The following is a 24,049-nucleotide window of genomic DNA, read 5'->3' on the forward strand; positions in this document are numbered from 1 at the left end:
CCATGACAAAGGACCTGGGAGGCTGGTTTTCCAGGATGGTGGGAGGGTCAGGGACAGTGTGGGGGACATGGAGAAGGGTGGCCTCAGGGGCTCCACATGGTACACTGCCACGGTGTTGGGAACCTTCACAGATCTCTCTTGGCAGACACTCTGCTGTCCTCAAGGCTGATCAGCTGGCTGGCTTGGGAGAGAGCCAATGACTGGAGGGGACCTCAGGAATCAGAGGTGGTGACTCATAGTGGGAGGCCACAGTCTCAGAGTCCGGTTCTCTGAAAAGAACCACGCCTTCTAATGGTGTTTGGCACCCTCCATTCTGAAGGGCCTGCTGGCTCTGGGGTCCACTGGGGCTGAGGCAGTCCTGGGCCTGTTGTGGGCAGTGGGTGGGAACAAGTGCCATCTATCTCCAGTGGCTTTCATGTGCATCACCCTGCTGGCCTCCACCACAATCTTGGGAGCAGGATGCCTTTTTCTGTCTTCCAGACACTGAGGCTGAGAAGAGCAGGCACAGGTCTCTGCCGACTCTCGTGTTCTTCACAGTGCAGCCCGGCCAGAGTTGCCTGGCCCAGCTGGCAGCCGGCATGTGAGGCCACAGGGAGCCTGCTCCCTGAAACTGAGCAGCCTTGGCAGTCTGGAGGGCCCAGGGGACAGTGGCACTGCTGCTTCTCAGGACAGACTCTGCGCAGCTGAGCTTCAGCCAGGCTAGCCTATGGTGAAGAACCAATGCCAACCTTTGTGGCTTGACTTGCAGGAAGCAGTTGGGGAAGGATCTACATCGCACTGGGTCAAGGCATATGCTGAGCTGTGAGGATGAAGATAACTACCTCCTCACTCATTTCTGCAACGTGGACCCCCTGGATGGTGCACTGAGAGGGCTTAGCATCCTCCAAACTGCCCAGAGACGGGCTCAGAGGGCTTGGATGAAGGAAGCCTGTGGTGTCAAGGATGGCAAGTCTGATCTTGGAGGCGGAGGTCCAGATGCTGGGAGGGGCAGCTGAAATTGGCAAGACAGGGAGTGGTGCCCTGGTGCATTAGGCAATGGGGAGGGGCTCTGGGATGGGCATTTGGGAGGTACCATGGAACAGAGTGAGGGAGAGCCTGTCACGTGGTTCTGAGGTCCTCTCTGGCTGCTCCATTAAGTGTCCTTGGGGCCTGGTGACAGCCACCTGACCTTTCTCTGCTGCTTTTTCCTTATATGTGAATTGAAAATTATGGGAAGACAATAAGATATTTAAACAGGAGAAAGGGAAGAAACAGACAATTCTCTTCTTGCTGTCAAGACAAAGACACTGGAAGTAAGGAGTGGACCGACCATCAGACCATTAGGGGGATGCTGCAGTGGTGGACAGCATAAGTAGGCTCCCAGCAAATAGCCAACTTCTGAAAAATGGGTTATCCTTGTTAGCAATTTGGCATATATTTTTTAAAAAATTTATCAATAAATAATAACTTTTTTTTATTTTGCGAAAGAGTCTCACTCTGGTGCCCAGACTAGAGTACAGTGGCACAATCACGGCTCACTGCAACCTCTGCCTCCCAGGCCCAAGCTTTTTTTTTTTTTTTGTAGAGACATGGTTTTACCATGTTGCCCAGGCTGGTCTCCAACTCTATAGCTCAAGCAATCCGCCTGCCTCGGCCTCCCAAAGTACTGGAATTACAGGCATGAGCCACTGTGCCCAGACAATACATAATAATTGTACATATTTATCAGGTACATGTGATATTTTGATACATGCATACAATGTGCAATGACCAAATCAGGGTATTTAGGATATCTACCACTTTGAACATTTATCATTACTTTTTGTTAGAAACATTTCAAAACTTTTATTCCAACCATTTCAAAATATATATTATTGTTAACTATAGTCACCCTACTGTGCTATCAAACACCAGAACTTACTCCTTCTATTTAATTGTATGTTTGTACCCATTAACCAACCTCTCTTTCTTCCCTCCTCCTCCTCACCACTCACCCTTCCCAGCCTCTGGTAACTATCATTCTACTCTATACCTCCATGAGATCAAATGTTTTATTAGCTCCACATATGAACGAGAACATATAATATTTTTCCTTCTGTGCCTCGAGTATTTCACTTAACATAATGATCATCCATGTTGCTACCAATAACAAGATTTCATTCTTTTCAATAGCTTCATAGTATTCCATTGTGTATATATACCACATTTACTTTTCTTTTTCTTTTTTTTTTTTTTGAGATGGAGTCTCGCTCTGTCACCCAGGCTGGAGTACAGTGGCGCAAACTTGGCTCCCTGCAAACTCCACCTCCTGGGTTCACGCCATTCTCCTGCCTCAGCCTCCCGAGTAGCTGGGACTACAGGCACCCGCCACCATGCCTGGCTAATTTTTTTGTATTTTTAGTAGAGTCGGGGTTTCACCGTGTTAGCCAGGATGGTCTGGATGTCCTGACCTAGTGATCCACCCGCCTCAGCCTCCCAAAGTGCTTGGATTACAGGTGTGAGCCACCGCACCCGGCCCACATTTTCTTTACTCATTCAACTGTTGATGAACACTTGGGTGATCCCATATCTTGGCTATTGTGAATAGTGCTGCAATAAACATGGGAATGCAGCTATCCCTTTGATATACTGATTTCCTTTATTTTGGATAAATACCCAGTAGTGAGATTATAGTAGTGAGATTGCTGGATCACATGGTAGTTCTATTTTGAGTCTTTTGAGAAATCTCCATACTGTTTTCCATAGTGGCTGTACTAATTTACATTCCTACCAATAGTGTATAAGAGTTTCCTTTTCCAGCCGGGCGTGGTGGCTCATGCCTTTAATCCCAGCACTTTGGGGGGCTGAGGTGGGCAGATCACGAGGTCAGGAGATCGAGACCATCCTGGCCAACATGGTGAAACCCCGTCTCTACTAAAAGTACAAAAATTAGCTGGGCATGGTGGCACGTGCCTGTAATCCCAGCTACTCAGGAGGCTGAGGCAGGAGAATTGCTTGAACCTGGGAGGTGGAGGTTGCAGTGAGCTGAGATTGTGCCATTGCACTCCAGCCTGGACAACACAGCAAGACTTCATCTCAAAAAAAAAAAAAAAGCCCACAAAAATTAGCCAGAGATGGTGGCACACACCTGTAATCCCAGCTACCTGGGAGGCTAAGGTGAGAGAATCACTTGAACCTGGGAGGTGAAGGTTGCAGTGAGCCGAGATGACACTACTGCACTCCAGCCTGGGTGACAAAGCGACATCCTGTCTCAAAAAAAAAAAAAAGGAAAAAGAAAAAAGAAACTACTTATGCCATGTGAAGTGAAAACAGTAAGATACAAAATTGCATGTATAGGACAGATCACAACTATTAATACTTAAGAACGATTTAAAAATGTATCTAAAAATAAAAAAATACCAGCACAACAAAGATTTATGAATAGAGAAAAAATTGAATAGGAACAGAACTGTAGAAGGAATGAGCTTTTTCTTTTCCTCATGTTTTCCATATTTTCTGTTATAAATATGCACAACAATGGAAAATATATAACAAACATAATGTTAAAGTAAGAAGTTAATGTACTAGCAACTGATGGATAAAAGAATTAGAGCTGATCAAGATCACAGAGAATTCAAGACCACTTGTCTGTTAGAAATCTTGTCACGTTGCCTCTTTCCACACTTAGAAAACTTTGTGGGCATTCCACACAGCAGAAATCCCAGAAATAACTTTGGTTTGGCTATGGCAGCCCTGTGAACTTTTAAAAATCAGATTTACTAATGTTTTGCTTCTTCTAACAGTGAAGTGGCCCTGGGGATAATCATAATAGATTTGTGGAAGATCATTTACATATGGAGTAGGCCCTACAGTCCACTCTGGTCCCCCAAGTCTTGCCTCTCCATGAGCTTCTCTGGGCCAACACAGTTGGCTGCTGGGCAACAACCATCCATCTCTCAGCTCCCTTGTAACCTAATCCGGCTTCTGCTTAGATATAGCCAGGCAGTGTGCCCAGCCCTAGGTGGACCTCGTGTGGGCTGAACCCACCATGGTGATCCTGACTTCTATGCATGCATAGCCATGTGACCCAACTGCAGCCAACAAGATACTATTAGCAGTCAGTTCAGCTACCAGGGACAGTCATTTACATCTCCCATGAGAAACTACACAGCCCTGTGGTCCAGATTAGGGAGGGGATTCTGCTCCCAGAGCCACCATTCCGGTGTATGGCCCCATGTCCTGACTCTCCAAGATGGCCTGCAAGTACTCCAGTGTGGGAGGAAGGGACAAGGAAAGATGTAAAAGCAGAGTCTCTTAAGAAAGGGACTCTCAGGGAAGGTCCTTGGATGGACACACTTCAGTTGACTTCCCTTTTGCCATTACTTAGTCACCCGGTCACATTTAGCTGAAAGGGAAGCTAGGGAATGAACTCTTTATTATGAGAGTCGGGTATGCTCAGATAAAATTTGATTACAATGGGAAGAGGAGAATGAATTTGGGGGCACAATTAGCAGACATTGCTGCAAAAACAAAATGGGTAGTCTGCTGGGAGGCTGATGGGAAATACTATCTTTTTTTTTTTTTTTTTTTTTTTTTGAGACATGGTTTCACTCTTGCTGCCCAGGCTAGAGTGCAATGGCATGATCTCAGCTCACTGCAACCTCCACCTCCCAGGTTCAAGCAATTCCCCTACCTCAGCCTCCTGAGTAGCTGGGATTACAGGCATATGCCACCATGCCCGGCCAATTTTTTGCATTTTTAGTAGAGATGGGGTTTCTCCATATTGGTCAGGCTGGTCTTGAACTCCTGACCTCAGGTGATCCACCCGCCTCCGCCTCCCAAAGTGCTGGGATTACAGGCGTGAGCCACTGTGCCTGGCCCCGGAAACACTATCCTTAATGAAAAGAGAATCCTTAGCACACCTAGCACCAGATATTGGTCTCTAACACCATTCTTCAACAAAAGAAACCAGAGCCCTTTGGAAAAATGGCTGATTCTAGACTGGGACAGGAAATATTCAAGATGATCTTGGAGCGCTGGCAGTGCCAGAAAGCAAAGAAGTGCTGAAAAAGAAAAAAAAAAATCATAATGAGGTGTGTCAAAGGGACACAGGAGACAAATCAAAGAGCTCCCAATGGCCAAACCCAGAATAATTAGAGCAACAAAATAAGTAATGTAGTATTAGATTATAACCCAGAGCATAAGTTATATACCCACAATTCTATATTAATATAAATAAAAGATTACATAAGTAAACAGGGGAGAAGAGACAAATCTCACATGCAGAAGAATTCCTAGTAATTTATGCAGATACTTCCCACACAAGGAGGTGGAGCATAGCTCCCCACTCCTTAGGTGTGGGCTGAGCATAGTGACTTCCTTGCAAAGAGTATAGTATGGAAAGTGGTGAATAAAGAGTAGCTTTATGGGGGAGAAACCTGACAAACACTATCTCAGGCAGGTGATCAAGCTCAACACCAAGTCATAAATCATACTGACAGTATATACCTGCTATGGTTTGAATATGTCCCCCAAAAGTCATGTTTTGGAAACTTGATCCCCAATGCAACAGTGTTAGGAGGTGGGACCTTTAAGAGGCATTTAAGTTATGATTAAGTTATGAGGGCAGAGCCGTCATGAATGAATTAATGTCATTATCTAGGGAATGGGTACCTTATAAAAGGATGAGTTTGACTCTTCTTGCTCTTTCTCTCATCTTCTCTTTGCCCTTTCCCCACAGGATGACACAGCAAGAAGGCACTTGCCAGATGTCGGCCCCTCAATCTTGGACTTCCCAGCCTTCAGAACTGTAAGAAATAAATTTCTGTTCATTACACATTACCCAGTCTGTGGTATTTTGTTACAGTGGCACAAAATGGACTAAGACAATGGACTACCTTTGAGAGGATGTGATAAAGATGGCACTTCCCTTCAGTGGTCTCCTTCCCCAGAACCCATAACCTCAGTATCATCATGAGAAAAATATTAGATGGTTCACAATTGGAGAATATTCTACCAAACACCTAACCAGTACTCCTCAGCACAAGGCCATCAAAAACAAGGGAACTCACAGCCAAGAGAAGCCTAACGAGACATGATGACTAAGCATAGTGTGGGCTCCTGGAACAGAAAAAGGGCATTAGGAAAAAACTGAGGACATTTGAATAAAGTATGGACTTCAGTTAATGACAATGCATCAATATTGGTTCACTAGTTATGACAAATGTACTATACTAATACAAGTTCGTAATAATAGGTGTATTAGTCTGTTCTCACACTGCTATAAAGAACTACCTGAGACTGGGTAATTTATGAAGAAAAGAGGTTTAATTGACTCACAGTTACACAGGCTGTACAGAAAGCAAGGCTGGTAGGCCTCAGGAAACTTAAATCATGGTGGAAAGTGAGGGGGAAGTAGGCACATCTTACCATGGCAGAACAGGAGAGAGAAACATCAAAGTGGGAAGTGCTACACACTTTTAAACAACCAGATCTCGTGAGAATTCACTTGCTATCACAAGAACAGCAAGGGGGAAATCTACCCCCATGAGCCAATCACCTCCATCAAGGCCCCTCCTCCAACACTGGGAATTACAATTTGACATGAGATTTGGGTGGCCATACAAAGCCAAACCATATCAATAGGAGAAAATGAATGCTGAATGTGGGTACAGGAGAAGTCTCTGTACTATTGTCTCAGTTTTTCTGTAAATCTAAAACTGTTCTTATAAACAAAAAATAAAATTCTAAGGCCCCCAACCACCTGAATAGATCCCTTCTTTTGGCCAAGGGCACTCCAATGTTAACCTGAAAAAACTAGTTCAGGCTGTGATGGAAAGGGGGAGCCGGACATGCCTCATTCTACCCTCTTCCCTTTTGGAATTCCTGATAGAACAGACTCTTTAAGTCCGGTAAGAAACATGTCCAATCTATTGTCTCTGAAGCCTGCTATCTGGAGGCTTCATCCACATGATAAAACCTTGGTCTCCACAACCCCTTATGGTAACCTAGACATTATCTTCTTTTTTTTTCTTTTTTTTTTTTTGAGACAGAGTCTCGCTGTGTCACCCGGGCACCCAGGCTGGAGTGCAGTGGCGCAATCTCGGCTCACTGCAAGCTCCGCCTACCGGGTTCACGCCATTCTCCTGCCTCAGCCTCTCCGAGTAGCTGGGACTATAGGCGCCCGCCACCACGCCCGGCTAATTTTTTGTATTTTTAGTAGAGACGGGGTTTCACCGTGGTCTTGATCTCCTGACCTCGTGATCCACCCGCCTCGGCCTCCCAAAGTGCTGGGATTACAAGCATGAGCCACCGCGCCCGGCCGACATTATCTTCTATTGATAGTAACTCTTTCAACCAATTGTCAATCAGAAAATCTTTGAATCCATCTATGACTTGGAAGCCCCCACTTCCAGTTGTCCTGACTTTCTGAACCAATGTACACCTTACATGTATTGCTTGATGCTTTATGTCTCCCTAAAATGTATAAAACCAAGCTGTAATCTGGCCACCTTGGGCACATGTTCTCAGGATCTCCTGAGGGCTGTATCACAGACCATGGTCACTCATACTTGGCTCAGAACAAATCTCTTCAAATATTTTATAGAGTTTGACTCTTTCGTCAACATTCTAAAATAAAAAGTTTATTTTAAAAAAGAGTGAGAGAAAGAAACAGAGGGACGGTTCCCCTTCTTTCCTGTGTGGGAGGTCATGTTTGGAGCTGAGGTGGCCATCTTTTGATTCTCAATATGCCTGTTCACAGCCCTAACCAACCTTGGACCCTCTACTGGATTTTTGTTATGTGACAAAATTAACCTCACTCTTTAAGCTGTTTTGGGCCAGGTGTCTTGTTCATTGCAGTTGAATGCATCCCAACCAATAGTACTCGTATCATTTTCATGGCCACAGCTGTGGTTTAGACTTTTAGACCTTCATCTCCCTTCCCAGCAATTTGGCCTGCTCTAATATTCTTCCTTCCCAATCTCCTGGCAGCTCTCTTCCTTCTCTAGTTTCACCCCCTGCCTGCATTTCTCTCAACACCCAGTGGCCAGCAACTCTTGCCATTCCTAGGCAGGGCATGTTCCCTCATACTTCCAAGCTTGGACACGCTTGATTCCCTCTGCCTGGAATTCGTACTCCTCCATCCTTATTTCTTCCAGCAAATAACTACCCCCATTCAAGTTTCAGTTGCCAGCCGTGGCACAATATGTGGCCAGCAAGATTCTAAGATGTCCCTGCAGATCCTTGATGGCTGGTGTACATAGCCTGCATAACCCTCAGTACTGTGAATATAATGGATTATAATCCTATGATCAGGTTATGTTATGTGACACTGTTGATGTTAAGAATAGATTATCTCAGTGGCCTGATCTAATCATATGAACTCTTTAAAAGCCGGGTGCAGTGGCTCACACCTGTAATCCCAGCACTTTGGGAGGCCAAGGTGGGCAGATCTCGAGGTCAGGGGTTCGAGACCTGCCTGACCAACATGGTGAAAACCCGTCTCTACTAAAAATACAAAACTTAGCTGGGCATGGTGGCGGGTGCCTGTAATCCCAGCTACTCAGGAGGCTGAGGCAGGAGAATCACTTGAACCCGGGAGGTGGAGGTTGTAGTGAGCCGAGATTGTGCCATTGCACTCCAGCCTGGGCAATAGAGTGAGACTCCGTCTCAAAAATAAATAAATAAATAAAAATAAAAGCAGAGAGTTTTCTCTGGCTGGTAGCAAAAGAGGAAGTTAGAGAGATCTGATGTAGGAGGACGTTTGGCACACAAGAAGGTCTCTGTCGCTGGCTTTCAGGATGGCAGGGGTCATGTGGCAAGAAATGCAGGTGACCTCTAGGAACTGAAGGCAGGCCCAGGAAATAGGGATGTCAATCCTACAACCACAGGAAACTGAATTGTGCTCCAAAGAAGAATGAGCTTGGAAGATCTTTGCAAGAGCCTCTAGATAAGAAGTCAGCCCAGCTGATACCTTGATTTCAGCCTTGCAATGTACCCTGAGTAGAGAACTCAGCCTTGCCCCTGTGCAAACTTCTGATCTGTATAACTGGGAGCTAAAAAACAGACACTGTTTTAAGTCACTAAGTCTGTGGCAGTTTGTTATGCAGCAACAGAAAAGGAGCACACCACATCTCCTCTCTGAAGTCATCTCTCACTTCCCCAGGCACACCTGTGACATCTTCCTCTTGCTGCTGTGGTGCTTGATACACATCCCTCCCATGATGCAGGTCACAGTGTGTTATTATCATTATCCATTTACCTGTCTGCCTTCCTCACGGGATTCTGAGTTCCTAGGCAGTGGGGACTACATAATTTTATCACTGCAATCCCAGGCACAGAGTAGGAAGGCAAAAAAATATTCATTGAATGATGGTTTCAGCAATAAAAAAATCCCAATATCACTAATTTGTAATCATATATACTAAAATAACCAAAGATGTCAGAGATTTAATATCTAAGCAAGAGGAAAAGTCACCAATATAAAAGGAGAATGGCGAAAAAGAAAGAATAGCTACTATAACTACACGCATGGGATGTTTCTGAGGAACCCAGAGGTGAATGAAGTCCCCAGGGGTGGTAAGTGAGGGAAGGGAGTGGAGAAATGAGCAGAACTATGAGGGGAAAAAATTTATCTCTAGATTACTTAGTAAACAAACACGTTTTTATTGAATGCCTGCCATGTGGTGACCCAGTAACTGTGGAGAACAATATAGATGTTTAAGATTTAAATACTACCCTCAGGCATTCTGAGACCCTCCTTTCTGTGGCATATAGGTCTCAGAATGTTAGATTCAAGAAGGTCTTAGATTTATGCATAAAAGTCCTCCTTTTTAAAACAAATAGAAGGAAACTGATTTTCCACTGAGCTCTGTGTTTCTGAGGTGCACATCCTTGTTCCTGTGACTTTGACACCTCTGTTAATGGGTCTGTAATAAAAATTCCTGGAAGAAACCCAGAGATATTTTGACATTACACAACAGTTTCTCCCTCAGTCTCTGCCCCACAAGTGCCAGCTCCCTTGACCCTCAGAGCCCAAGTTGGGGTAGCTCCTTACCTCTGGGTCGGGTGAGTCCCACTCCCATCTCTCTCATTTCAAATGCTTCAGTGGAAATGTGGTCTGGAATATGCATGAAAGGGGTGGATCCATAATGTACCAAGAAACCAAGTAGAAGCTGAACAGGGAAGAATGGTACAGGAAGTTGTAAGGGGTATTTAAGGAAAGGAGAAGAGATGGGGCGGGAAGATGCTTTCTGGATCAAAGTAGGGTGAAAACCTCGGGATGCAGGTTAGTCACACCACGGAGGGCCTCACTGTTAGTCTGATTAATTTGCATTTTATCCTGTGGGCGATGAGGAGCGAAGGAAAGGGTTTTAGATTCTGTCTTTGGGGGTAGGGTGTCAACTCATGTCTCTGGGCTTAAGTTTCCACATCTGTTAAGCTAGAGAAGTAATACTTGCTGGGCCAACCAATGTACACAATCATTGTCATAACCAAGTATCGATGGTGATAAGAACTAAACAGAAAACACAAATAACACTTAGCCAGTCTCCAAGGGGGTGGTTTAACGTTAGCTGGCAAGCCTGAAGTAATTTCTAAAGTCCCTCAGGAAAAAAATTCTGAAACTTGAGCCACAAATTAAGAGGCAGATGGCTTTTCTCCTTGCAAATGACCTGCCACACACTCAGTCCGTCACTGCCTCTGCTAGCTCTGCTACCCTTGGGCGCTGTCCGCAGCCCACGTGGGAGATCTTTTCACGAGATCTACTCGGATGTCTGGGATCTAGCCACTACCGCAGGCTCGAGACACCCAGGTGCGTATGCGCCGCGCACACTGAACAGCACAGGCTGCCCCGGGGCAGGGACGGGGCCGAGGCCGGGGCGGAGCCAGGACTGGGAATCCCCGCGCCGTCCGGCGGGGGGGGACGGGGCGTGTCTGTGGGCGTGGCGACCCTCTGCGCAGGCGTGGACGCACTCCCTAGGGCCGGGCGCGCGCCCGCGGCGGGTTCCGCTACCGCCGGGCGGAGGGGTGCGCGCGCACGAGCGAGCGGCCGTGACGTGCGCCGCGCTACGCCCGACGTCACGGGTCCGTGTGTAGTGGCGGCTGGGCTGCCTGCCCTCAGCGGCGGCGCCTGACGAGGGTGCCGCGGCCGCTGGGCGCAGCGTTCGGGGGTTGCACGGCCCGCGGCGGCGACGAAGACAACGACCAGGACGCTCGGCGCCCCTGTCCGCGAAGGCGCCACTCCCGCCTCTTCTCCGGTCTCCGGCGACGCGGGCCCGCGGCTTCCTCCTTTCCTGCCCAGTTCCCCGCGGGCCTCGGGGTTGCAGCTGCTAGAAGCCGAGGAGCGCCAGGAGGACCCAGCCGGCTGCGAGGATTCACGCGCCCGCCACCCCGCCCGGCCTGGGCTTCATGTGAAAGAGTGACGGGCCTGGCCCCAAGGCCCACGCCCAACTCCTCGCGCGCCCCTCCGGCCCCCGGGGGCCCCACGGCCGGCCCCGACCTGGGGCCGCGGTGACAGGCCGCGCTGGGGCGGAGGGGCGGGCTCGGCGGGGGCGGCCCCTCCTTGGGCCTGCGGCTCTCTACGTCCCTGCGGAGCAGCCGGTACGTGCGTGTGTGCGTGCGCGCGCGCGCGTGTGTGTGTGTTTTTGCGCGCGTGTGTGTGTGTGTGTCGGGGGCCGCGGGCTGGGCGCCGGGAGGGGGCTGGCGGCGGCCTAAGCGCCGCTCCAGGGGCGGAGATTTCGCTGGGTGATTGCCTAGCTGCGGGAGGGCGGACCTTGGGCCCCCCGCATCCAGTCCTAAAGCCCAGGTCAGCGCCAAGTAGGCTGCTGGGCTGTGTTAGCTGTCAGACACGTTCCCTGCAGAGATTTTAGAAGGAAGGTTGCAGCTGGTCTTGGGATGAAGCAGAAATGGTACATGCAGTAAGCGAAAAAGTGCTTGTCTTTGCACTGTCACAGTGTGGTAATCTTTTGATGTAAGGTTGTTTCCCCCTTTTCTCTTTACGAAATATTTAGGTAGCACTTACGGTGCTCTTAGTCTGCGCCCGGCAGTTGTCATGCATTATCTCTCTTCATCTTCCCAGCCCAATGAAGTGGGTACATCGCCCGATTTTACAGGTGAAAACTTGAGGCTCAGAGAGATTAAGGCATTTGTCCAAGGTCGTGAAACTAGTAATCCAGGAAGGCTTGGTTCGAATATGCAGATGTCTTTTTGTAAGACTGTATTTCTCGTCTTGCAAAAAATAAATACGTTTAGAAAATGAGACTAACTGAGCAGTTTCTTTAATGGGATAAATTCTAAACACATAGACAGATACAGTTTAGTTTTCCCTAACGTAAGCTCTTCGATGTCTTTTGCCAAATCATTTTCTTGGCTTTAAAAAAAAATTTTAAAGATGGCTTCAGATACCTTTACTTTTTATATACTAGTACTGGATAGGAAAAAATTACTCTCTTACAAAAAATAAATACATTTGGTAAAACTGCATAGATCTTGAAAAGTCACAAATTTCCTTTCGTAGTTTGACCTTGAAGCCCAAAGGGAACTCACAGTTTGGTTATTTGCTTGAGATTTCCTTGTTGCAAAATTTGTTGCTGGATTATGTGGCAATTTAGTGATTTGTTCGTTGTCTTATGCAATGTTTTTTAGTTCAATGTCAAATTTTAATGCGTAGAATATCGTAGAAAGTTTGATGGTGTGATTGTTTTTCATTTGTATGGAGTGCCACTAATCAGTGTTTATAAGTTAACTGAAAATTCTCATTTTAGCATGAGTTTTGTATTTTTTTAAACTATGGTGAGAGGAAAAAATAAGGAGCCAGAGCTCTGTACTGAAAAAAAGTCGATACATTTCCTTTGAGTAATTGAAGCTTTATGCATAATTGCAAATGTTTAACAAATCTATTGATGCCTAGTTATACTACTCTGTAATTTTCCGAGTGTATTATCAAGTTGAAGAAAATTTGTGGTCTTGCAGTCTCTGTGGAGAAAAGGTCAAATTACAAAGTTAACGTGGATGGTTTACAGATTGATTTGTTGTTTGGTTAAAATATAAACATGTTGAATCTTACTGAATTATGTTGTATGTGATATCATTATAGAATGGTTATCCATGTGCCTGTTTTGAGAAACTAGCTGTTAAAGGCTTATCTTAAATAATTGGATTGCATTAGAGACAGTCTTTTAAGCAATGTTTTAGGTGGAGCTTTTGTTTCTCGTTTACTTTATTGGTACCAAAGGGTTAAACTAATAGGTGCTGTATTAAAGTCATGTTTGATACTCTGCATTTCCTACAGCGTTGGTTTCAGGTTGATTTTCTCTTTCTCTATAGAATTGGAGCTATTTCCACCTACCTCCCACTTTTTATTATCAAACAATTTCAAGCATACAGAAAATTTGGTAGTAGTAAACCACTTGTATCATGACCCTCTAGATTAAACATTTGTTGGTATCTTGCCATATTTGCTTTATCTATAGGTACATGTACAGGCATACCTTAGAGAGATTGTGGCTTTGGTTCCAGACCACTGCAATAAAGGAAAAGAAGTGAGTCACATAAATTAGTTTCACGGTGCATATAAAGTTGTTTGCAATATACTGTAGTCTATTGTGTGCAATGGCATTATGTCTAAAAAAAGTATATACCTTAATTAAAAAATTATTTATTGCTAAAATTTCTAAAGAACATTTGAGCCTTTAGGGAATTGTGATCTTTTTGCTGGTGGAGGGTCTTGCCTCCATGTTGATGGCTGCTGACTAGTAAGGATGGTTGATGAGGGGTGGCTGTTGAAGTTTGGGATGGCTGAGGCAATTTCTTAAAGTAAGACATTAGTGAAGTTTGCCGCATCGATGGACTCTTCCTTTCCTGAAAGATTTCACTCTAGCATGTGATACTATTTGATAACATTTTACTCACCATAGAACATTTTTCAAAATTGGAGTCAGTCCTTTCAAACCCTTTATCAACTAATTGCTTATCAACTATCATCTAAGTTGCTTATCGTTGCTTTATCAACCAAGTTTTTGTAATCTAAGTCCTTTGTTGCTACTTCAATAATATTCACATCATCTTCACTAGGAGTAGATTCCATCTCAAGAAGCCACTTTCTGTCCAGGTGTAATGGGGTCACGCTTATAATCCCAGCAGTTTGGGAGGCTGAGGCAAGAGGATTGCTTGCGCCAAGGAATTCAAGAACAGCGTGGGCAACATGGCAAAACCCCATTTAAAAAAATACAAAAGTTAGCCGGTTGTGGTGATTTGGGAAGCTGAAGCAGGAAGATTGCTTGAGCCGGGGAGGGGAGGTCAGGGCTGCAGTGAGCTGTGGCAGTGCACACCAGCCTGGGCAACACAGCAAGACCCTGTCTTAAAAAAAAAAAAAAGAAAAGAAAAAAAAAAGGCTACTTTGTTTCCTCATCCATAAGAAGCAACTTTTCATCCGTTCAAGTTTTAGCTCCGCTACTAACTGTAGTTCTCTTGCTGTTTCCGTCACATCTACAGTTACTTCCTCCACTGAAGTCTTGAACCCCTCAAAGTCATCCATGAGGGCTGGAATCAGCTTCTTCCAAATTCCTGTTAATGTTGATACTTTGACCTCCTCCCATGAATCATCAATGTTCTTAATGGCATCTAGAATGATGGATCCTTTCCAGAAGGTTTTCAATTTACTTTGCGCAGATCTATCAGAAGAATCTGATCACTGTCTATGGTAGTTATAGCCTTACAAAATGTATTTCGTTTGTTTTTCTTTTTTTAGTTTCACAGTGCATATAAAGTTATGTTTACAATATACTGTAGTCTGTTAAGTGTGCAATGACATTCTAAAAAAGCAATATATATGTACCTTAATTAAAAATTATTTGTTGCCAAAAAAATGCTAAAAGAACATCTGAGTCTGGCTCAGGCTAGCCTAATTTTTTATTTTTATTTCTATTTTTAGAGTTAGCATCTCACTGTGTTGCTCAGGCTGGTTGCAAACTCTTTGCCTCAGATGGTCCTCCCACTTTGGCCTCCCAAAATGTTGAAATTACAGGCATGAGCAACTGTCCTGGCTGTATTTCTTAAATTAAGAAATGCATCCAAGTTGGAAAAGTAAAAATACCCCATTCCCTGATGACACGATCTCTCTCATATTTAGGAAAACCTAAAGATGCCACCAAAAACCTCTTAAATTTGACAAATAATCCAGTAAAGTGTCAATACAAAATCAGTGTACAAAAATGAGGAGCATTTCTATACACCAATAACGATCCAACTGAAAACTAAATCAAGAAAGCAATCTTCAAAAAAAGAAAAAATCCACCTAGAAATGTATTTAATCAAGGAGGTGACAGATCTCTATAAGAACTACAAAGCCCTGATGTAAGAAATTCTAGATGACACAGACAAATGGAAGAACATCCCATACTCGTTGATTGGAAGAATCAGTTTTGTCAAAGTGACCATACAACCTGATATGGGTTGTTTATTTGTCTCCTCCAAATCTCATGTTGAAATGCAATCCCCAGTGTTGGAAGTGGGGCCTGGTGGGAGGTGACTGGATCATGGGGGTGGGTCCCTCATGAATGGCTTAGCACCATCCCCTTGATGATGAGCAAGTTCATGTGAGATCTGGTTGTTTAAAAATGTGTGGCATCTCTCCACTCTCTCACTTGCTCCTGCTCTTGCCAAGTGATGTCTTTGCTCCCGCTTTGCCTTATGTCGTGAGACCTCACCAGAGGCCAAGCAGGTGCCAGCACCATGCTTCCGGGCCAGCTTGCAGAGCCGTGAGCCAATTAAACCTCTTTTCTTTATAAATTACCCAGCCTGAGGTATTTCTTTAGAGCAATGCAAGAATGGCCGAATACACTACTCAAAGCAATCTACAAATTGAAGGCAACCCCTGTCAAAATACCAACATCAGCTGGGTAGAGTGGCTCATGCCTGTAATCCCAGCACTTGGGGAGGCCAAGGCAGGCGGATCACCTGAGGTCAGGAGTTCCAGACCAGCCTGACCAACATGGTGAAACCCTGTCTCTACTAAAAATACAAAAATTAGTGGGACGAGGTGGCAGTAGCCCCAGATACTTGCGAGGCTGAGGCAGGAGAACTGCTTGAACCCAAGAGATGGAGGCTGCAGTAAGCCAAGATCGTGCTGCTGCACTTCATCCTGGGCAATAGAGTGAGTCTGTGTCTCAAAAAAAAAAAAAAAAAAAATCATTCTCCACAGAATTAGCAAAAACAATTATAAAATTCATGTGAAACCAAAAAGCCTGAATACCCAAAGCAATCCTAAGCAAAAGGAACAAAGCTGTAGGCACCACATTACCTGACATCAACTTATACCACAAGCCTGTAATAACCAAAACAGCATAGTACTGGTACAAAAACAGCCACATCCATCAGTGGAACAGAATAGAGAACCTAGAAATAAAGCCACATATTTACAGTTAACTCATCTTTGACAAAGTTGACAAGAACACAGACTGGGGAAAGGACGCCTTCCTTCAATTATAGTGCTGGGAAAATTGGATCGCCACACGTAGAAGAATGAAACAGAACCCTTATGTCTCAAAAATAACTCCAGATGGATTCAGGACTTAACTGTAAGATGTGAAGTTATCAAAAAGAAAACCTAGGGAAAACTCCTCCTGGCCATTGGTCTAGGCAAAGAATTTGTGACTAAAACCTCAAAAGCACAGGCAGCAAAAACAAAAATAGAGAAATGGGACTTAGTTGAACTAAAAAGCTTCCGCACAGCAAAAGAAATAACAGAGTAAATAGCCTGCAGAGTGGGAGAAAATATTTGCAGACTATACATCCAATGGGGACTAACATCCAGAATTTACAAGGAACTCAGACAATTAAAAAATTAATGATGAATAAAATAATCCCATTAAAACATGGGCAAAGGACATGAATAGAAGTTTTTCAAAAGAAGACATACGAATGGCCAATAGGCACTAGAAAAAATGCTCTACATTATTAATCAGATAAATGTGACTTAAAATCACACGGAGATATCATCTTACTCCAATTGGAATGACTACTATTAAAAAGACAAAAAAAGATGTTGGCAAGGATGCAGAGGAAAAGGAACTATAATACACTGGTGGTGGGAATGTAAATTAGTTTTCCCTCTAGGGAAAACAGTGTGGTGAGTTCTCAAAGAACTGAAAATAAAACTACCATTCCATCCAGCAATCCTAGTACTAGGTATCTGCTCAAAGCAAAAGAAATCATTATATCAAAAAGATACCTGCAGTTCTATGTTTATCACAGCACTATTCACAGTAGCAAAGATATGGAATCGACCTAATTGTCTATCAGCAGATGACTGGATAAAGTAAATGTGGTATATATACACAATGGAATACTATTCAGCCATGAAAAAGGATACAGTCATGTCTTTTGTAGCAACACAGATGGAACTGGAGGTCATTATCTTATGTGAAACAAGTCAGACACAGGAAAATACCTTATATTCTCACTTATAAGTGGGAGCTAAATAATGTGTACACATGGACATAGAGTGTGGAATGATAGATAATTGGGACTCAGGTTGTGGGGTGGGAGCAGGTGGATGATGAGAAGTTACTTAGTGGGTATAATGTACTTTATTTGGGTAGTGGATACCCTAAAAGCCCTAACTTCACCACTACACAATCTACACATGTAACAAAATTATACTTGCACCCAATAAATGTATACAAATACAAATGGAAATAATTTTTTTTTTTTTTGAGACAGAGTTTCACTCTGTCACCCAGGCTGGAGTGCAATTGCACGATCTCAGCTCACTGCAACCTCCGCCTCCCGGGTTTGCCTCAGTGTCTTGAGTACCTGGAATTACAGGCATGCTACACCCATCTAATTTTATATTTTTAGTAGAGATGGGGGTTTCACCATGTTCGTCAGGCTGGTCTCGAACTCCTGACCTCGGATCCGCCTGCCTTGGCCTCCCAAAGTGCTAGGATTACAGGTGTGAGACACTGCGCCCGGCCAGATATAATTTTTTAACAGAACAGTGGGTGTGCTGGGGTGGCTATTGGAATGTCACTGTTCCTAGGACTTTAAAATATGTTTGTACACAAAGACTTGAAAGTTGAAGTGACTCCTTCATCCATGGACTGCAGTATGAATGTTGTGTTAAAAGGCATGACTGCCCGGCCGCCCCGTCCGGGAAGAAGTGAGGAGCGCCTCTGCCCGGCCGCTCCGTCCGGGAAGAAGTGAGGAGCGCCTCTGCCCGGCCGTCCCCGTCCGGGAAGAAGTGAGGAGCGCCTCTGCCCGGCCACCCATCGTCTGGGAAGTGAGGAGCGCCTCTGCCCGGCCACCCACCGTCTGGGAAGTGAGGAGCGCCTCTGACCGGCTGCCCCGTCTGGGAAGTGAGGAGCGCCTCTACCCGGCCGCCCCGTCTGGGAAGTGAGCAGTGCCTCTGCCCGGCCGCCCCGTCTGGGAAGTGAGGAGCGCCTCTGCCCGGCCACTCACCGTCTGGGAAGTGAGGAGCGCCTCTGCCCGGCCACCCACCGTCTGGGAAGTGAGGAGCGCCTCTGCCCGGCCACCCACCGTCTGGGAAGTGAGGAGCCCCTCTGCCCGGCCACCCACCGTCTGGGAAGTGAGGAGCGCCTCTGCCCGGCCACCCACCGTCTGGGAAGTGAGGAGCGCCTCTGCCCGGCCACCCACCGTCTGGGAAGTGAGGAGCGCCTCTGCCCGGCCACCCATCGTCTGGGAAGTGAGGAGCGCCTCCGCCCGGCCGCCCCGTCCGGGAAGAAGTGAGGAGCGCCTCTGCCCGGCTGCCCCGCCCGGGAAGAAGTGAGGAGCGCCTCTGCCCGGCCGCCCCGCCCGGGAAGAAGTGAGGAGCGCCTCTGCCCGGCCGCCCCATCCGGGAAGAAGTGAGGAGCGCCTCTGCCCGGCCGCCCCCGTCCGGGAAGAAGTGAGGAGCGCCTCTGCCCGGCCGCCCCGTCCGGGAAGAAGTGAGGAGCGCCTCTGCCCGGCCGCCCCGTCTGGGAAGTGAGGAGCGCCTCTACCCGGCCGCCCCGTCTGGGAAGTGAGCAGTGCCTCTGCCCGGCCGCCCCGTCTGGGAAGTGAGGAGCGCCTCTGCCCGGCCACCCACCGTCTGGGAAGAGAGGAGCGCCTCTGCCCGGCCACCCACCGTCTGGGAAGTGAGGAGCGCCTCTGCCCGGCCACCCACCGTCTGGGAAGTGAGGAGCGCCTCTGCCCGGCCACCCACCGTCTGGGAAGTGAGGAGCGCCTCTGCCCGGCCACCCACCGTCTGGGAAGTGAGGAGCCCCTCTGCCCGGCCACCCACCGTCTGGGAAGTGAGGAGCGCCTCTGCCCGGCCACCCACCGTCTGGGAAGTGAGGAGCCCCTCTGCCCGGCCACTCACCGTCTGGGAAGTGAGGAGCCCCTCTGCCCGGCCACCCACCGTCTGGGAAGTGAGGAGCGCCTCTGCCCGGCCACCCACCGTCTGGGAAGTGAGGAGCGCCTCTGCCCGGCCACCCACCGTTTGGGAAGTGAGGAGCACCTCTGCCCGGCCACCCATCGTCTGGGAAGTGAGGAGCGCCTCCGCCCGGCCGCCCCGTCCGGGAAGAAGTGAGGAGCGCCTCTGCCCGGCCGCCCCGCCCGGGAAGAAGTGAGGAGCGCCTCTGCCCGGCCGCCCCGCCCGGGAAGAAGTGAGGAGCGCCTCTGCCCGGCCGCCCCATCCGGGAAGAAGTGAGGAGCGCCTCTGCCCGGCCGCCCCGTCCGGGAAGAAGTGAGGAGCGCCTCTGCCCGGCCGCCCCCGTCCGGGAAGAAGTGAGGAGCGCCTCTGCCCGGCCGCCCCGTCCGGGAAGAAGTGAGGAGCGCCTCTGCCCGGGCGCCCCGTCCGGGAAGAAGTGAGGAGCGCCTCTGCCCGGCCGCCCCGTCCGGGAAGAAGTGAGGAGCGCCTCTGCCCGGCCGCCCCGTCCGGGAAGAAGTGAGGAGCGCCTCTGCCCGGTCACCCATCGTCTGGGAAGTGAGGAGCGCCTCTGCCCGGCCGCCCCGTCTGGGAAGTGAGGAGAGCCTCTGCCCGGCCGCCCCGTCTGGGAAGTGAGGAGCGCCCCTACCCGGCCGCCCCGTCTGGGAAGTGAGCAGCGCCTCTGCCCGGCCGCCCCGTCCGGGAAGAAGTGAGGAGCGCCTCTGCCCGGCCGCCCCGTCCGGGAAGAAGTGAGGAGCGCCTCTGCCCGGCCGCCCCGTCTGGGAAGTGAGCAGCGCCTCTGCCCGGCCGCCCCGTCCGGGAAGAAGTGAGGAGCGCCTCTGCCCGGCCGCCCCGTCCGGGAAGAAGTGAGGAGCGCCTCTGCCCGGCCGCCCCGTCCGGGAAGAAGTGAGGAGCGCCTCTGCCCGGCCGCCCCGTCCGGGAAGAAGTGAGGAGCGCCTCTGCCCGGCTGCCCCGTCTGGGAAGTGAGGAGCGCCTCTGCCCGGCCGCCCCGTCCGGGAAGAAATGAGGAGCGCCTCTGCCCGGGCGCCCCATCCGGGAAGAAGTGAGGAGCGCCTCTGCACAGCCACCCATCGTCTGGGAAGTGAGGAGCGCCTCTGCCCGGCCACCCACCGTCTGGGAAGTGAGGAGCGCCTCTGCCCGGCCGCCCCGTCCGGGAAGAAGTGAGGAGCGCCTCTGCCCGGCCGCCCCGTCCGGGAAGAAGTGAGGAGCGCCTCTGCCCGGCCACCCATCGTCTGGGAGGTGAGGAGCGCCTCTGCCAGGCCACCCATCGTCTGGGAGGTGAGGAGCGCCTCTGCCCGGCCACCCATCGTCTGGAAAGTGAGGAGCGCCTCTGCCCGGCTGCCCCATCTGGGAAGTGAGGAGTGCCTCTGCCCGGACACCCATCGTCTGGGAGATGAGGAGCGCCTCTGCCCGGCCACCCATCGTCTGGGAAGTGAGGAGCGCCTCTGCCCGGCCACCTATCGTCTGGGAAGAAGTGAGGAGCGTCTCTGCCTGGCCGCCCCGTCTGGGAAGTGAGGAGCCCCTCTGCCCGGCCGCCCCGTGTCTGGGTAGAAGTGAGGAGCTCCTCTGCCTGGCCGCTCCGTCTGGGAGGTCTACCACGGAGGCCAGAAGCAATGTGGGGGCTGGACGTGGTGGCTCACGCCTGTGGTCCCGGCACTCTAGGGGGCGAGGCGGGTTGATCACTTCGGACTAGGAGTTCGAGACCAGTCTGGCCAACTTGGCGAAACATGAAGAATACAACAGACAAACCAACCAACCAACTCAATGACAACAAAACAGGTCTACCCTGGAGTCATACTCAAATTTTTTCTATTTTCCTCCCTTTCTGATCCTTTATCCCACTTTCTTTTTCTTCCTCTTCCTTCTCCCTCTTCTTTGTCAAATAGAGGATTGAGTTATTATCACTGATCCATATAAAGTCCCTCTCTCATTTATTTTAACTCCCACCCCCATTTCTATTCCCCGACTTCCCATGTGCAACCTTCCTAATATGTTTGATACGCATCTTTTTGTTTGTATGTATTTTTAGAAAATGTTTATTGTTTTTGTATGCAAAAAAAATTAATAAAAAAAAAAAAAATTGAGGTCTAGCAAAAAAAAAAAAAAAAAAAAAAAGGCATGAAAACAACATTAATCTTGTACATCTTCATCAGAGCTCTTGGGTGACTAGATGCATTGTCAGTAAGCAAAAGGAATCCTTATTTTTTTTTTTTTTTTTTTTTTTTTTTTTTTTTTGAGACGGAGTCTCGCTCTGTCGCCCAGGCTGGAGTGCAGTGGCGCAATCTCGGCTCACTGCAAGCTCCGCCTCCCGGGTTCACGCCATTCTCCTGCCTCAGCCTCTCCGAGTAGCTGGGACTACAGGCGCCCGCCACCACGCCCGGCTAATTTTTTGTATTTTTAGTAGAGACGGGGTTTCACCGTGGTCTCGATCTCCTGACCTCGTGATCCGCCCGCCTCGGCCTCCCAAAGTGCTGGGATTACAAGCGTGAGCCACCGCGCCCGGCAGGAATCCTTATTTCTGAGCAGTAGGTCTCAACAGTGGGCTTAAAATATTCATTAAAGCATGCTATAAATATAAATGCTGTCAGTCATCCAGGTTTTCTTTGATTTCTACAATACAGGCAGAGTAGATTTAGCATAATTTTTAAGGATCCTAAGACTTTCAGAGTGGTAAATGAGCACTGGGTTCAGCTTAAAGTCATCAGCTGCATTACCTTTAACAAGAGAAACAGACCATCCTTTGAAGCTTTGAAGCCAGGCATTGATTTCTCTTCTCTAGCTGTGAAAGTCCCAGATGCCATCTTCTTCCAATAGAAGGCTCTTTCGTTGCCACTGAAAATCTGATGTTGAGTGTAGACACCTTCATCAGCTAGATCTTCTGGATAACTTGCTGCACCTTCCACATCAGCACTTGCTGCTTCATCATGCACTTTTATGTTTTGGAGGTGGCTTTCGTAAACTTCATGAGCTGTCCTCTGCTAGCATCCAACTTTTCTTCTGCAGTTTCCTCACTTCTCTCAGCTTTCATAGAATTGGAGAGAGTTAGGTCCTTGCTCTGGATTGGGCTTTGGTTTAAGGAAATGTGTTTGGTTTGATCTATCCAGACTAGTAAAACTTCCTCTGTGTCAGCAGTAAGGCTGTTTTGCTTTCCTATCATTTGACATGCCTTCCCTACTAATCTTAATCATTTCTAGCTTTTGATTTAAAGTGGGAGATGTGTGAGTCTTCCTTTCACTTGAACACTTAGAGGCCACTGTAATGTTATTAATTGAGCTAATTTCAATATTATTTTGTTTCAGGAAAGAGGAAGACCCAAGGAGAGGGAAAGAGAGGGGGATAAGGACTGGGTGGTAGAGCAGTCAGAACACATCCAACATTTATTCAGTTCGTTGTCTTATATTGACATGATTTGTGGCACCCCAAAACAATTACAATAGTAACATCACAAATCACTGATCACAGATCACTGTAGCAGATACAATAACAATGAAAAAGGTTGAAATATTGCAAGACTTACCAAAATATGATACAGATACACAAAGTGAACACAGGGTGCTGTTTGAAAAATGGTGCTAATAGACTTGCGTGATGCAGGGTGCCACAAACTTTCAATTTGTAAGAAAACACATTATCTGTGAAGCACAATGAAAAGTGAAATAAAACAAGGTATACCTCTACTGAAAGAAAACAACTATCAAACTAGAATTCTAGATGCTGGAACTATATATTTCAAAAATAAAGGAGAAATAAACACTTCCAGATTTTTTTTTTTTAAAAACGTCACTATGAAGCAGAATAAAATGAAGCTCAATAAAATGAGATATACTTGTATATTATTTTCAGCTGAACTCTTTGAAACTAAGCTATGGACATTATGACATTTTACCCCTCAATATGTCACATGCATCCCCTAAAGTTAAGGACATTTTCTTACCTAGCCAAAATACCATTATTGTTACTTTTCTTAGGTGCGATAATTCTTTAATATACTCTAATATATATCCATATTTACATCTCATTCGTACTGAATTGTCATTTGTGATTTGTACACCCATGCCCACCAAATCAGGATTTCATCAAAGTTTATTCATTGCATTTAGTTGTTAAGGCTTTTTGATCTCTTCTAGTCTACAGCAGTCTCACCTCTTACCCCCTTTAAAAATGACAATGTTTTTTTTAAGAGATCAAGACAGTTGTCTTATAAAGTGACTCATATTCTCGATTTGTCAGATCCCCCCACCCCCATAGCATTGTTTAGCTTGTTCCTGTATTCTCCCTATACCAGTTGTTAAATGTAAACTAGATTTAAAGGGTCGATTAGTGTTGGTTTTTTTTTTTTGAGACGGAGTCTTGCTCTGTAGCCCAGGCTGGAGTGCAGTGGTGCGATCTTGGCTCACTGCAAGCTCTGCCTCCTGGGTTCATGCCATTCTCCTGCCTCAGTCTCCCGAGTAGCTGGGACTACAGTCGCCTGCCACCGCGCCCAGCTAATTTTTTGTATTTTTAGTAGAGACGGGGTTTCACCATCTCAAGATGATCTTGAGCTCCTGACCTCATGATCTGCCCACCTCGGCCTCCCAAAGTGCTGGGATTACAGGCGTGAGCCACTGCGTCCCACCACAGTTGATTAGTTTTAATTTAAACATTTTGGGCAAGAATACCTAATAA

General features: G+C 47.4%; 1 protein-coding gene and 1 long non-coding RNA gene across 2 annotated transcripts in view; one reads left to right on the plus strand and one right to left on the minus strand.

Annotated features, from left to right (window-relative positions):
* Positions 1-4,376: 4,376 nt before the first annotated feature.
* Positions 4,377-10,986, minus strand: LOC129472467 (uncharacterized). Its single transcript, XR_008653949.2, has 3 exons — positions 10,016-10,986; positions 5,632-5,765; positions 4,377-5,021 (listed from the first exon to the last, which is right to left on the minus strand). It is a non-coding gene; the product is annotated as an uncharacterized lncRNA (long non-coding RNA).
* A 436-nt stretch (positions 10,987-11,422) lies between these two features.
* Positions 11,423-24,049, plus strand: part of MAP3K2 (mitogen-activated protein kinase kinase kinase 2) — a 101,830-nt gene continuing 89,203 nt past the window's right edge. The window contains exon 1 of the mRNA XM_055262109.2: positions 11,423-11,559. The gene's annotated coding sequence lies outside the window, so the exon portion shown is untranslated. The remainder of the gene's footprint in view (positions 11,560-24,049) is intronic.

Source organism: Symphalangus syndactylus, chromosome 22, assembly GCF_028878055.3.
Source record: "Symphalangus syndactylus isolate Jambi chromosome 22, NHGRI_mSymSyn1-v2.1_pri, whole genome shotgun sequence".
Classification (NCBI taxonomy): Eukaryota; Metazoa; Chordata; class Mammalia; order Primates; family Hylobatidae; genus Symphalangus; species Symphalangus syndactylus.